Below are 14,686 nucleotides of genomic sequence, written 5' to 3'. Positions count from 1 at the left end.
CGAATTATTTTGGATTTTAACAATTTTGTTTTTAGGACAAGAAATGATTTAACTGTTCGGTTCTTGTCTTATGTTTTTAATAAAAAGAGAAAAACATGATAGAATTGAAATAAAAAAAAAACTGAGGACATTTGGCAGTGGTTACTCTTTGTGCTTTTAAAGGCTCAGCAAAAAAAGTACAATTTATAATGTTTTGAACTTTTTGAAAAATATTTTTTTTTACGATCTGATGGAGTTTGAAAAAATAATTGATTTTTTTTTGTATTTGGTAAAATTGTAAATTTGTAAATCGTATTTTTTCTACCAGGGATCAAATTCTTTCATTGATATGCATTTCTTTTCCCTCAAACTCAATCCATTTTCAAAAGGTATTTTAAAAATATCTCAATCAGAGATTTCTTCAAAAACTTATTTAACTTTAGCTAAACTTTCATTACATTATTGATACAATCTTTCTTAAATGCAATGTTTGTTAAAAGGTGAAAAAGATTATTTTATTTTGAAGTTCTCCCACTGAAGACAAACTTAATCAAAGTTTACAGAACGTGTTTGTTTAGCTCCTGGGAAACCATTATAGAATTATATGAAACTTGGATATTGGAAAAAGATGCAACAACGCTTTAGTTTTCATATAGGTGATTCATTATACACGGTAAATGGTATGGTATATGACGCAAGAATACACTAGGATAAGAATACTGGGTGATGAAACAGTTAATTCTGCCTTACAATCTAAATTAGTCAGAGACAAAATTGGCTCCGGAAAAATTCCATCACAGACTATGCAGTAAAAATGTTTCAACAAGCCATATTAGAGAACTATGGTCAGGCAGAAATGACTGAGTGGGATGATGCTACAAAAAAATGAAAACAACTGTCAGTGAAAAAGTATCTTTTGAAAATGAAACTTTCCGGAGAGAACATATAGAAACAGTTATAAAACAAGGACATTTTCTCTGCCTTGCAATGCTTGAAAAATCTGACATGATCTGGAAATCTTACATGTTCAATCTGAAGAAAGGTACACTGAAATTCCTACTCAACTCCTGTTTGGACATCCTGCCAACACAAACTAACCTTCCACAATGGGGAAAATCTGCATCAGATCTCTGTAAACTATGTCTACAGGCAGGTGATCAATTGCAAGGTAGAAGACAAGGAACTACAAACAATATTTTGAATGGCTGCAAGGTTGCAAACACCAAAAAGAAATTTTTTTGAGCTTACTGTCCCATTGGAAACAAATATTCAAAATGCCAACGCTCAAAAGATGAACATGTTTGAAGATTTTATCACAGATATAACACCTAAGGATGTGTCTGTTCACCCTTTAAAAATCGGCTCAAAAGGATCATCCAATAAAGCAAATCTAAAGAAACTGCATAAGTTCTGCAAAACACAAAGTTAGTTTCAAAGCAATATGCGAAAATCTATCAAGCCTTGCAAGTTGCAGTGCTGTCATCTTACCACATTTAAAAAAAACACAAGACTGGGACCAAGAAACTCCAGATAAAAACATAATCAATTCTTCTTATTTTGTGTAATATTTAAAAAAAGATGATATAGCGTTGACCAGGGGAGGCATAGTCAATCCCACCATTTACACACCCTTGTCGTAAACTACTATTTTACCACAGACCTAATTTTTCCGATAAAAGTCGACCCACTTAACTTATAATCTCAACAACAAAATAAGAATATGTCCGTGGCTCTCCCAAGTTCCCCAATCAAAAATCAAAATATTTGAGGCAAATCCGTACAGGGGTTTCCGAGTTATGATCGGACAAACAAACAGACATCCCCCATGACTAACAGAGATCATAGCTTTATATATATAGATATATGTATATAATTTATTTACACGAGTGAGACTAGCTAGGTGTTATGAAGTAACTGATTGAGTTGTATAGTTCCCAAGTTGCCAATATAAATATATGTTCCTTTCTCAAATATAAACATGTCAGGAATGATACAAAATTTCAAGGGATGTATGTTTAAAGTAGAGATGGGCATCTACTATACAAGTAGAGATGGACATCTACTATACAAGTAGAGATGGGCATCTACTATACAAGTAGAGATGGGCATCAACTATACACATGGAGATTGGCATATACTATTCAAGCAGAGATGGGCATCTACTATACAAGTAGAAATGGGCATTTACTAAACAAGTAGAGATGGGCATCTACTATACAAGTAGAGATGGGCATCTACTATACAAGTAGAGATGGACATCTACTATTCAAGTAGAGATGGACATTTACTATACAAGTAGAGATAGGCATTTACTATACAAGTAGAGATGGGCATCTAATAGTAATTGATTGAGTTGTATAGTTCCAAAATAAATACATGTTCTTTTCTCAAATATAAACAAGTCAGGAAAGATACAAAATGCCATGGGATGTTTAAGGTACAAGTAGAGATGGGCATCTACTATACACGTAGAGATAGGCATCTACTATAAGTAGAGATGGGCATCTACTATACAAGTAGAGATGGGCATCTACTATACAAGTAGAGATAGGCATCTACTATACAAGTAGAGATGGGTATCGTTTTCAGAACAAACAATTTTTTTGTGAGCAATGGTCTTTCGGAAAAAACGAACATTGGACGAATGACTTGGATCGTTCAGAGTCTTAAAGAAAATAAAAACGATAGTTTTTTAAAAATGAAAAAAGAACCATTTAAAATAGTTTGAAGATACTTGAAAAAATGATAATTTTTTCTGATTTTTTTAGATTGTCATTTTCACTGAACGAAATTTTTTTCGGAATACACTTTGTTAAAAACAATAGGTTTATTATGTTGCGAAAAATTTTATTGAACAAATGATTTTACTGAATGATCGTTCACTAAGAAAACAAACAAATAGATTAAAAATAAACAAACGAAATCAATTTTTTAAAAAAAAACTAAATGAGTTGTTCACAAACGATTAACAAAGGAAATGAAAAAAAACATGCCAATTTCAGGTAGGGAGAGGGTATGTGTACAGAAATGGGTCAACCCTATCCCAGCTGGGCTGTTTTTGTCTAATATAGGAGATGGAGGGTTCATCCCCCCCTATCCCTTATGATTTTGTCCACAGGGGTGGATGGAAAACATCCCCCCCCCAGCCTTAATAGGGTTAAGGCAAAAAACACCAGGAAGTGAACAACCCTGCTATCATAATCTGCCCAGGAAAATACGGTTCTTATTTTTGAAGCCATCATCAGAGAGAAACATTTCTCCACGCATCTATACACCATACAATGAAATTACCCATCTTTTTTAATAACATTTACATTGAAAAATCTTTGAGAATTTTATCAAAACTAAAATATGTTAGTTGAGAGCACAGATTAACACAGACTGCTCATAATCTCTTCCTGGATAGGCTAAGCAGGCCAACAGTGTCCCGGCATGCCATGCTTCAGTTCCATGAAAGGTTTTTGATTGCCATCAATAGCCACTTGTTACATTTATTTCAGGGGTTAAGTTTTCCAATTTTTAACGACATGCTCTAACTTTTAACATAAAACATAAAATTTAAGAATTTAATATTTTTTGAAGTTTTTGTATTTTATATCCAACAGATCCTTAATTATCCAGCTGAATACAGATGTTTCCTCATTGGCTGTGTACCTGATGTGGAAAATATGGTGTATATTAGCCTTTCAGATATGTATTCATACCTTTGGTTGAGAACAATGCGTTTAACTCTAAATCAAAAGAAACATTGCCCACTCGTAAAATTGAATCAAAAACCATTCTTGGCAATATAATGTCTAGTCTCATCCAAAACGGAAGCAGGATAGGAGTTTGAAAACGGGGGAGGGCGGGGGATTAAACGAAGGGGGGGGCCGGGGGGGAACAAGGGAGTAAAATATTATCGTCCCAAGTTGCATGATTGAATAAGGATGCAGATCCGCATTTTCAGCTGTTTTTAAACTTTAAACTAGGGTTTCCAGCAAAAAGGAAAATCGTTTCGCAAAATTTTTGCATTTTTCGCGAACATTTTTATTTGCGACCATTTCGCTTCATGTTCGCATATTTTCGCTTATTTCGCGACATTTTGCTTTAATCTGTTTTGCGAAAAAATATGAAATTTTCGCGAAATTGAACATGCGAAAATTTCGCGAAAAAAATTGAAATTATATTTAAAAAAATGAAAAATACAGAATTTTTAGAAATGAATGCAAAATTTTTGCGAAAAAGTTGTGAAAATCATCAAAAAAGACTAATTTTTAAGAATACAAGACTCATTTTAAAGAGGGATTTATCCGCAAGCCCAATTAATGGATTTGAAAAAAATATAAATATAGATTTAAAAACGACTAGGAGACATCTGCACACAATTCATAGATTTTCTTGAAAATACTTTCTCGACCATTAAGATCCTTCTTCTTAAAACACAAAATAAAAACTACTACGGAAAGAACCAAAATAATTCGGAAACTTAAAAAGATAGCAAGTGAAAAAAGTTCTCTTCATCAAACATTTATTAAGTAAAGGAAAAGAAATTATTTATATCACATAATACAACTTCAAATACTGAGCTATTAGACCAGAGAAGTTCACATATTCTTTTGAGCAACTAATTTTTACAGCTATAAAACTCATGGTTTTCACAAAATTTTCGCATTTCGCAAAAATATTTTCTCATTTTTGCGAATTTTTTGCTTCGTTTTCGCTTTTTCATTTTCGCGAAAATTGGCGAAAAAGTTTCCAAAATGCGATCGAAAATTTTCGCATTTTTTCGCAAAACGTTTCGTTCGCCGGAAACCCTACTGTAAACTCCATTTGGTTAATAGCAAATTTTTGTTCTTTGTGAATTTATATTAAAAAAAATCATGATGAACCATGTACAATTTTGAGTGACCTTTTATTTTCAAAATGGTGTATCCTGTAAACATTTGTTTAAATGATAACCTTAGTTTTCTTGCCGAAAACTGATGTTTTTCAATTGTAGTTTATCTGTAAAAGTGAATGGCAGATTTCTGTTGCATAGGCGATATTTTGTTGCATAATGAGTTTACAAATGATGATGAAATATTAAATAAATCCTCATTTCTTATTTTAGACATAAGAGCCTCTGAGGCAATACGTGAGTTTTAAGAACGTTAAATACTTTTTAGCACAGACGTTTTTAATATTGCATTGTATTAAATAATTTATAAAAAAATTAGATTTTTTAATGAATAATTTTAGCAATATTGTCTTAAATAAAAGTTAAATCTCAAATTCAAAAATTGGGTTCTCCATTTTGTTTCTTCATTTATCTGGAAAATAACTGTGACTCTAATTGCACTATAAAATTTATTCTTAAAATTTGTGTTGTTATGATAGGAAATTCATGAATTTCTCTATCTTTTTAATTTGAAGATGTGTACCTCTTGGTCTATTGAAATATCAAGGGTCTACAAAATTATAGTTTATGGCGAGTTTTTAATTCACTATATTTATTAGAATATCAGAATAATGCAAAGTTTAACTGGATGAAATTTCTTAACATTGTTTGAGCAAAGTTTATAAAGTTTAGATTGGTTTGGCTGAGTAAACTTTATAATTTTATATCTCCAGGAAGCAAGAATGATATTTGATACTCACATATTATAACTGGAACCATTTAAGTACAGTATACTGTTCATTTCTTTAAGATTCAGCAAACATTAGGTTATTTTCTAAACATTTTACAATTCGCCCCCCCCTCCCCTTTCCTCAGAAAACAACTAATATTATTTATATTTGAATAGTGGCCTGAATCAAATTTATTTGATTGTATTCAGGAATAGAAGGGAGATATAACTGACGGGGTACTCCATTTGTATAAGAAATATTCAGAATAGGTTATTGTATACGCGGTAATTGTACATCAGACAAATATTTCTTATTCAAATGAAGTAGCGTCTGCAAGCATGTATAATCATATGGTAGGGCGAACTGCGTCAGTTATATCTTTCTTCTATTCCTTTCTCCCTGATTGTATTTTAAAAAGAACATGTCAAATCCTTTTTTGATCTTTGCCCAGTGCTCTTTTTTGAAAATAAATTTTAAAATTCTCAAATACATATGTAATTAAAACATGATTCATGAAACATTCTGTAACATCTGTAAGAGCATCCATAAATTAAAAACTCAAACTCAGTTAATTGTGAGTTTTTTTTTCTTATTCTGAAAGTGGAAAAGAATATAAAAACAAAATTGCACTTTCTTGCATTGTGAATAGTAATTTCAGAAGTGCAACAGTAAAATAAAACCTTCCTTGCAGTTTTATTAGCATAAAGTTGTATTCTTAAATTTTAAAAAGGCTTTAAAAATAAAGTTTTTTTGCACGTTCATGAGCCTTTAAATGTTAATTGGAAATTCAGGATTAAAATAATTGGAATTTTATGTCTGCTGCTGTGCTTTAATTTAATTTGAATTTAAGATTTTATAAATGGAATTTAAATAGAATTAACCAAGCTTTCTTAGACAAAGCCGAGGAATTTGACACAAATAAAGCTATAGATTGGATGAAATATCCCAAACTACATTTTAATTTTTTTTTTATTTAAAATTTTTATTAAAATTTTGTTATTATTTTAAAAAGAAATTGAAACAAATCGTTTTCCAATAAAAACAATATAAAACTCAAGCAGTATTGGCCTGAAGATGATAAATGTGATGTTTCTTAATCCTAATATTAATCAGAGTAATCATTTGTCTGTCTGTCTATGTAAATTAGTTTTGACTTTAGCTCAGATTTAGTTCTATTTTGTATACTAGGTGAAGTGCGCCTGGAGTTGCACGTGAAATTTTAAAAACTAAGCAAAAATGTTTATTTTGTAGATTCAAAATAATTGAATATTTACGAAAACAAGTTATTTGAATTGCTAGTCGATGATTTTGAAAATATTGTTTTAAAACAAATCCAAAAGATATTTATTCAATCCTTTTGACAACAATAAACAGGCTTATATATTAGAATATTCATTTTTGCTGAGTTACAGAGATGGCACATAGATTCAGCCTAATGCTTTGATTTTTTTTTTGTCCTCGCACTCTCGATTTTTAGATTATCACCGTGAAATTTTTGGATTTATAAGAAATAGTTATTTAAAGGACTATTTGTATTTTTTAAGCATAAGAGGGTACAAGGTTTTCAAAAGTCTGGTCAGTGTTAAAAAAATCTAAAATAGCCCATAACTTTTGACTAAAGCTACAAATCTAAAAACTATATTCTAAAAAGTCCTTACAAAATGGAAATGAAAACATGTGTCACATCTTGATATTTTCTCTAAAACAAAAAAGGATATTTTTTTTCTCACTTTTCTGCCTCCTTTTTTGCATTTGTTTCAACCCTTCCTAGCAGTAGCACCCAAACTATTAAAGATCATGCATTTTAATTCTTTACCTATACTGTAAGGCCTTCTTCTAGGCTATAGATAGATTCAGAACCCCCCCCCCCCCTTTAGTAGGGTTACGAAAACATTTATAAACACAATCGCTTTTTTAATATCGTGTTTTCTTTTTTGCTTTTTTAAAAGGGTAAAAACGTAAAATGCTTTTACTTTAGAAAATCAAGAACGAAACAAAACACAATATTTTTTTTCGTTCGTTTAAAAAAACAATTAACACCCTCCTGGTCCCAACATATACTTTCTATTCTATAAAATAATGAAAGTTTTAGACTAAAAATATTATATATTTATGAAGAAGAATAATGATGGAATCCCTCTTAGCGATGAAATGAATGAATGAACTAAAGAAATATTTCTGGCATAAATGGAATCTGGGTTATAGAGAATACTTAAGTGTTAGAAACCCCATTGAAAGCATAGTATACAATAATAAAAAGAACTCAGATGTTATTTTGGGGAACATTTTTTTTGAAGACGAGCCACATAAAAATATTTATTTTTGTAGATACAGGGTGAACAAAAAACAAAGGATTTATAGCATTGCTTTACACAAAACTAAAAGATTGTGTTGGGTTCATTGTGAAAGGTAGAAAAACATATCAAAATATGTTGTACATGCAAAAGAAACAAATATAATTTTTGGCGCATACCAAAAAGCAAATTAATATTTGCTGTTGAAAAATCTTTAGAATTTGATGGAAAATGACAAAATTATTGTATCTTAAAATCACATGCAAATCTATTAATAAATACAAGATAAATAAAAGTCTGGGAAGAAATCATCGTCATTGAAGTACTATTGGAGACCCGCATGAAGGTCTTGCTAGAGACCCCCAAACTCTCATAGGAGACAAGCAGATTTTCATTAGAAACCCCATACTTTCGTTGGAGACTCACAGATTCTCATTGAAGACCACCAGATTTTCTTTGGAGACCCCCAGATTTGTAATGGAGACTCCATATTTTTGTTGGAGACTCCTAGATTTTCAATGGAGACCCCCAGATTCTAGTTGGAGACCCCCGATTCTCTTCGGAGATCCCCATATTTTCATTGGAGACCCCCAGATTCTAGTTGGAGACCCCAGATTCTCGTTTGAGAACCCCCATATTTTCATTGGAGACCCCAATATTTTAATTGGAGACCTATATTCTCGTTGGAGACCCCCATATTTTCATTGGAGACCCCTACATTTTCATTGGAGACCTATATTTTCTTTGGAGACCCCCATGGGTGCCTCCAATGAAAGAAAGGTCTCCAATAGCATCCCAATAATACTCCAATTATGATCATTTCTTCCCAGACTCGAGCAAGAGAACAAAATCCATGAAGAATTAATATTGCACATTTTCTACAAAATCTAAAATAAAATATTTAACTTAAAGCAAACAGTAACTTATCCTTGATCCATCATATTAAAAAGACTCTTAAAAAAAATACCGCATGTCTAAGATTGGCCAGGTCAAATTATAAATGTAAGAATCTGCAAATATCTATGTTTTAACTGTATTTTTTCATGTTTTAGATTGAAGTCAATAATGTTTAATGTAGTATAAAATATGATGACACTTTTATGGGAAAATTTAACATTTACACACTTCAAGGACAGCTCTTACATTCTATTTCATTTTATGTTATACTACTCTTGGATACAGATATTTTGCAAAATTAACCCTATTCCTGCTGGGGGGGGGGGGGTTGTCAATTTGACCCCTCCTGTAGTTTTTTACATAACCTAAAAAGTATTGGTCTGAGGCTGTTGAAATTTTCTGACTTTTCCTACATACCCAAAGCCCTCCCTTTAGGCCTAAAACCGGGCTTTAATACTAACTGCCTGTAACAAATTAAATCTTTGTTTTGACCCACTTCCACTTGTCAGATTTTGATAAAATTTAGCTTTTTGGAAAGCCTTTGACATAAGGAAACGAATTGCACAAGTTTTGCGAAAAAAAATTGCAATTTTTTTGCAAACAACCTGTCAAAGTAAATTTGCACATTTTTAGTTTTTCTTGATTAAAAATCAGGTTATTTTTGCAAACATTTTTATTATATAACTGGATTTTGCGATGAAAAATTCAGTTTTTGCAAGCACAAGAGTTTTCCAATGATGTATCATTTTTCATATTTGGACATCAAACAGGGGATTTAGAGATAGGGTTAATTTTCATATAAAAAAAGAAAAAAATCATGTTTTTAATTGGATGTTAAAAAGAAGAAGATGCATTCTGTTGACTGCTTTATGACAAACTTGCTTTCTCCTTCTGTTGTCATTTCTAACGCTTAAATTATGTGAAATTCTATAATTTTAAAGTGGTTGTTAGTTTTTCTAATTTGTCAGTACATTTTCATTTCAATTTATGTTTAAGGTTAAATTAAAGCACTTTTTAAACTTGTTCTTGTGTTACTTGTTCAAAAACTTTGCTAAACCAGCCAATAAATTCTGTAATCATGTTTGTAAAAAGCAGCTATTATATAAGTGTGAGAGCATGAAACTGAGAAATACTGTGGACTAAGACTGTTTCCTTTGGTAAAAGGGAATTAACTTTTGTAAAAATTAACATTAAACTGCCATAGATCACCTGACAATCTCCTTTCTTCCAATCAACTCCTTACCTATCCAAAACATATCTTGATATGTGTAACCAATTATATTCAGTATCGTTAATTAACTTAGGGCCAACCAATCAAATCAACCAACCCTGGTTAGGCGGGTCCAAACTGCATAGTAAATTGTGATTTCTTATTTGTAATATCTCATGCTTTGTAGTTGAATAAAAATATGAAATGAATTAAATGAACTGCTTTATAGACAAAAATGTTTTTAGTGATTTAAAAAAAATCCCGGCTCATATTGAATGATTTTTAAATTTTTTACATTCTTAAAAATGATTTATTAAAATCTAAAATTTAGAGAAACTGTGTGAATGAAAGGTTTAAATAGTAAAAAAATAAAAAAATAAAAAAGTAAAAAATAAAAACCAATTTTGATTCATGATTTAATTTTGTGCAAATCCGTTTTTTTGTGTTCAAAAGTATACAAATAAATAATGTATAAATCCTTATCAGTTTTTTCTCTAATGGGAGTTTTTGTTCACTTAAACAGGAGTTAACCCTGGAATTGTGGCATACAACCTAATAAGCTGTTTATCATTAGTTTGTTACGCACAAGACAGCATGGATTTTAAAACAATTTTGTTTTTATCATACTGGTAGCAACCTGCATTTCTTCTCCACTTATGCAAGGTACCTACCTAATATCTCAAGTTTTAAAGACAAAATTTCTAGTTCTATTTTGTTTTTTGATTTATTTAATTTATTTATATTAATAGATGATTTTTAGGCTTAAACAGAACTGATGGTAAATCTGATACAACCCTTGAGTGCACATTTTAGCAGGAGATGATACCTTGTAAGTGTTAATTAACATTCTTAGTTACACAAAGGAAAATATTTTTTGCCGTTTACTCTACTTTTGCAACCCGATGTCATTCAAACTATGAATTCTGTTATATGAAAATGTTTAAGTTTACTATAATAAAGGTTTACACCATCAAGTTTCAAAGATAAAGGTATTAGAAAATTTGAATAATTTGTAGCAAAAACTCGGTTCCTTTACATGTAAAAAAATTAACCCTATAAAGACTTGGGGGTCTAAATCTGTGCATATAAAGGGGGGGGGGCGTTCTACGCCCTCCCCTGTAACAAGGCCTTAACTAATAGGTATAGGTAGGGTTTTCATTTTTCCCGGATCAAAATTTCCATTTTGGAAATGGATTGATCCAGAAATTTGTTGCGTAAACCGGGATTCCGGGGAAATTCCGGTTCAAATGTAAACCGGAATGTTTACGGATTATGTGTCAGTTTACGGAATGGAAACCATAAAATTTCCAGTTTCCATTTCGTAAACCGGAAATTTTTCCGGTTTACATAACATAAACCGTAAAATTTCCAGGTTCCATTTTGTAATCCGGAAATTTTTCCAGTTTACATATATTGCTAATTGTAAAATTTCCAGTTTCCATTTAGTAAGCCGGAATTTTTTCCAGTTCACATATCGTTAACCATAAAATTTCCAGTTTCCATTTCGTAAACCGGAAATTTTAACACAATGTTAGACATTTAAAGCAATGTTAAAACATTAGAAGTTAAATTTATTAGCTAAAATATATTAAATACGCATTTAATTCTAAAATTATACATTCACAAATATTTTACTGCAGTTCATCATGACTATTTTACAGTTACAGTTTTCACTTTCCCTACAATATTTTTTGACAAATTAGTTTTTATTTTTCAAGAGGATTGTCGGATGTGATGAATAAAACTATATAAATAAGAATTTATAAAAACTAAGCTTAAATTTGATGAATTAAAAATAATAAACTTCGACATTTTTCCTGCACAAATTTTTAAACCAGTTTTAAACCTTCTGTTGGGCCATGCGAGTTGCCTCACAAATTTTGAGCTCGGTCGGTTCAGCTGTTTTGAGTTTTGACGTTTATTGGATACAAACAGACAAACAAACAGACGAGCAAAGTATATAAATAGAGTGAGAAACAGAAAACTCTGGAATAGGAGGACGACATTTAGACTTATGATATGACTTTAAATAGTTCAATGAACATGAAACACGGCAATTGTAAAGAGTTTACTATACTTTATACAGACCAATTTAAAAGTGATTTTATAAGTTACTATTCAAACTATTTGCTTTGTTACAACTAAACATCAAATAGACTCAAGGATTGATATGTCATCTTCCTTTATACAGTTTTCCGTAGATGAAATAATTTTGAGACGTGAATTTATATTTCATGATAATTCACTGTAGTATTACTTTAACTACAGCTAAACCAGGTGCACATTCGATTATTATGTAGATAGTATTACTAACTGCAGTTTTATATTTTACATAAGTTTAGATGTCTTTAACGTTTTTCCGGAACCTTTTCCCGGAAAATTCCAGAAAGATTTTTCCATAAACCGGAATTTTCCGGAACAATATTCTGGAACATTCCATAATCTGGAAAGATCCTTAATTTAGGAACAACATTCTGGAAATTTCCGTTTTGCGGGGGAAAATCGTTCCGGAAATTGTTCTGGAATTCCGGTTTCCAGAACCTTTTCCACAATGCAAATTATTATTTCCGTACGTAAGCCGTAACCCAAAATTACGGTGGAAACCCTAGGTATAGGGTTAAAATTTCACGGTGATAGTGTCAAAAATGAGAGTGCTAGGGCAAAAAACTAGAGGGGAGGGGGCATTTAGCGCCTCCTTCCCAAAGTTTTAGGAGTAAGAAAAAAGTTTCTAGATTTTTTAATTGTTTCAGAAGTTGGGAAAAGTGTGCACTTCAGTGTTTCAATGAAAGAGTAAGTAATCATGCACGTTAAAGTAAAGTAAATTGGACGTAAGTTTGAATTCTTATATTTTTTCTCATATATTTAACCGAGTAAATTTGCTTTCTTCATAAAATAATTAAATCAAATAAAGAGGAGCTAGGATAGTAAAAAGTCTGACCAGAATTGTCGCATATATTTGACTTTCTCCTTCTGTCACCCTACCCTCTGGATTCTGGAATCACCACCACCAATGGGTCTGCAAAATTAGAAAACTCGTTCTTGCAAAATATTTCCAATTTTTCAGATTTTTTGACAAAATTATTTAAATTTCACCTTACTTTTTATACTTTCAACTGTTTTTTGCAACATTGAAAAAAAACTTTAATACTTAAATTTTGACACGGTCCAATGGTAAATCACACAAGTTTGGGTCATTTTTTTAATACCTAAAAGTGTTTCCAGGGGGTTGTGATGCAGTGATGCAGTGATGCTAAAATGGTTATTATATGCAATTATTTTTTAATGAATAATGGATATAACTTAAAGTTTTTGCGTAATATATATTAGTGCACTAGAAAAACATCAAAATTGAAAATAAACTAGCTATTTAAAAGAAAATTAATTTTTGCCCCAAACTCAATATTATTATTCCTATATCTGTGCAACCCGATGTCGTAGATTTTCGATATTCGAACTATACATTCTGATGAAATATCAAAGGTTTAAACCATCAGGTTTCACAGAAATAGTGATTAGAAAATTTGAGTTTGTGGCAAAAACTCAGTTCTTTTAAATAAAATATGAAATATATGTATTATTTATTATTTTAGAGCTGTCTGTTTTGGTCTTGGAATATGGCAACTAATGATTGCTTATTAATGGTAATTAAAAGATTGCATCAACTTAAAGTTTTGAAAAATTTAAAAACAATTTAAAGCTTTTCCCAATTTTCAAACTTAAATCCAAAAATCGAAAATTATTTATGATTATTAACCTTTCTATTGTAGAAGCTGTCGCATAACATTTTCATTTTTTTCAGGATACTTGTGATTTAAAAAGGAGCCGTCAATATATCTCTGGAACATATAATTGTTTTGAGCAAGAAGAAACCAATGTTTAATATGAAATATGTTGGAAGTTATTTAAGGCATGTAGAGCTAAATAATAAGAACCCTAATTGGTTAAAAAAGTTCTTTATTTGTTAAATACACAACTTCAAATATATTTCAATGTTTCTATCATTAGATTTTATCATATACATATGTGGCAATATTGAGTAAGCAATTATACCTATATTTATAGTAATGTAAATAAACTTTATAAATTTGAATTTAAAAAAATTGTGTTAAAAGTAATTTATAAATATTTAAAAAATTTTGTTTGTTTATGTAAAAAAAAACTAAAAAGTCGTACAATTATTTGCTTTTAGGCATCATTAAAAGAAAAAACAATCAATATTTTAATGACAATTTGCTAAGGACAATTTGGTTATAACTTTATTTATTTATTATTTATAATTTGAATACATTAAACCGGTTGCAAAGATATAATTGTATTTAAAATCTAAGTATTCAGAATTCCTTTATCAAAATATTGGTTTGCGCGAAATTTTGATTTGCAAGACAGCACAAAAAATATGGTAAGTGAAGAAACACGTGCACAAAAAATATGGTAAGTGAAGAAACACGTGCTGGGAAAATACAGAAATTTAGAAAATCTTAACAAATGCTGGTGAACACAAGACTAACTCTCGGTCTTGTGTACCTTGCTCTAGAATTATAGAGAAAATAGGTTTTACATTATAAAATCATGCTTAAAAAACCCCAGCTATTTTAAGCAAGATTGTATCTGTAAAAAGCTGTTATCACTCCTGTATGCCGAGTCATTAGCGCCTGTTCCAATCTGCAGGGTTCAGTGTTTGCTGTCTATTCTGAACCAATAGACATATATATCTTAT

At 30.7% G+C, this 14,686-nt stretch overlaps 1 long non-coding RNA gene across 2 annotated transcripts; it reads left to right on the top strand.

The window, feature by feature from the left end:
- Positions 1 to 10,421: 10,421 nt before the first annotated feature.
- On the top strand, positions 10,422 to 13,953 carry LOC111709643 (uncharacterized). 2 transcript variants are annotated; one of them, XR_002766906.1, is made up of 4 exons: positions 10,422 to 10,632; positions 12,720 to 12,759; positions 13,560 to 13,610; positions 13,769 to 13,953. It is a non-coding gene; the product is annotated as an uncharacterized LOC111709643 (long non-coding RNA). The 2 variants fall into 2 exon arrangements; XR_002766905.1 differs by lacking the exon at positions 10,422 to 10,632 and adding an exon at positions 10,776 to 10,798.
- Positions 13,954 to 14,686: the final 733 nt, after the last annotated feature.

This window comes from Eurytemora carolleeae, unplaced genomic scaffold (assembly GCF_000591075.1).
Source record: "Eurytemora carolleeae unplaced genomic scaffold, Eaff_2.0 scaffold977, whole genome shotgun sequence".
Classification (NCBI taxonomy): Eukaryota; Metazoa; Arthropoda; class Copepoda; order Calanoida; family Temoridae; genus Eurytemora; species Eurytemora carolleeae.
The sequence above is the reverse complement of the archived record's forward strand: the minus strand, read 5'-3'. Positions and strand labels throughout refer to the sequence as shown.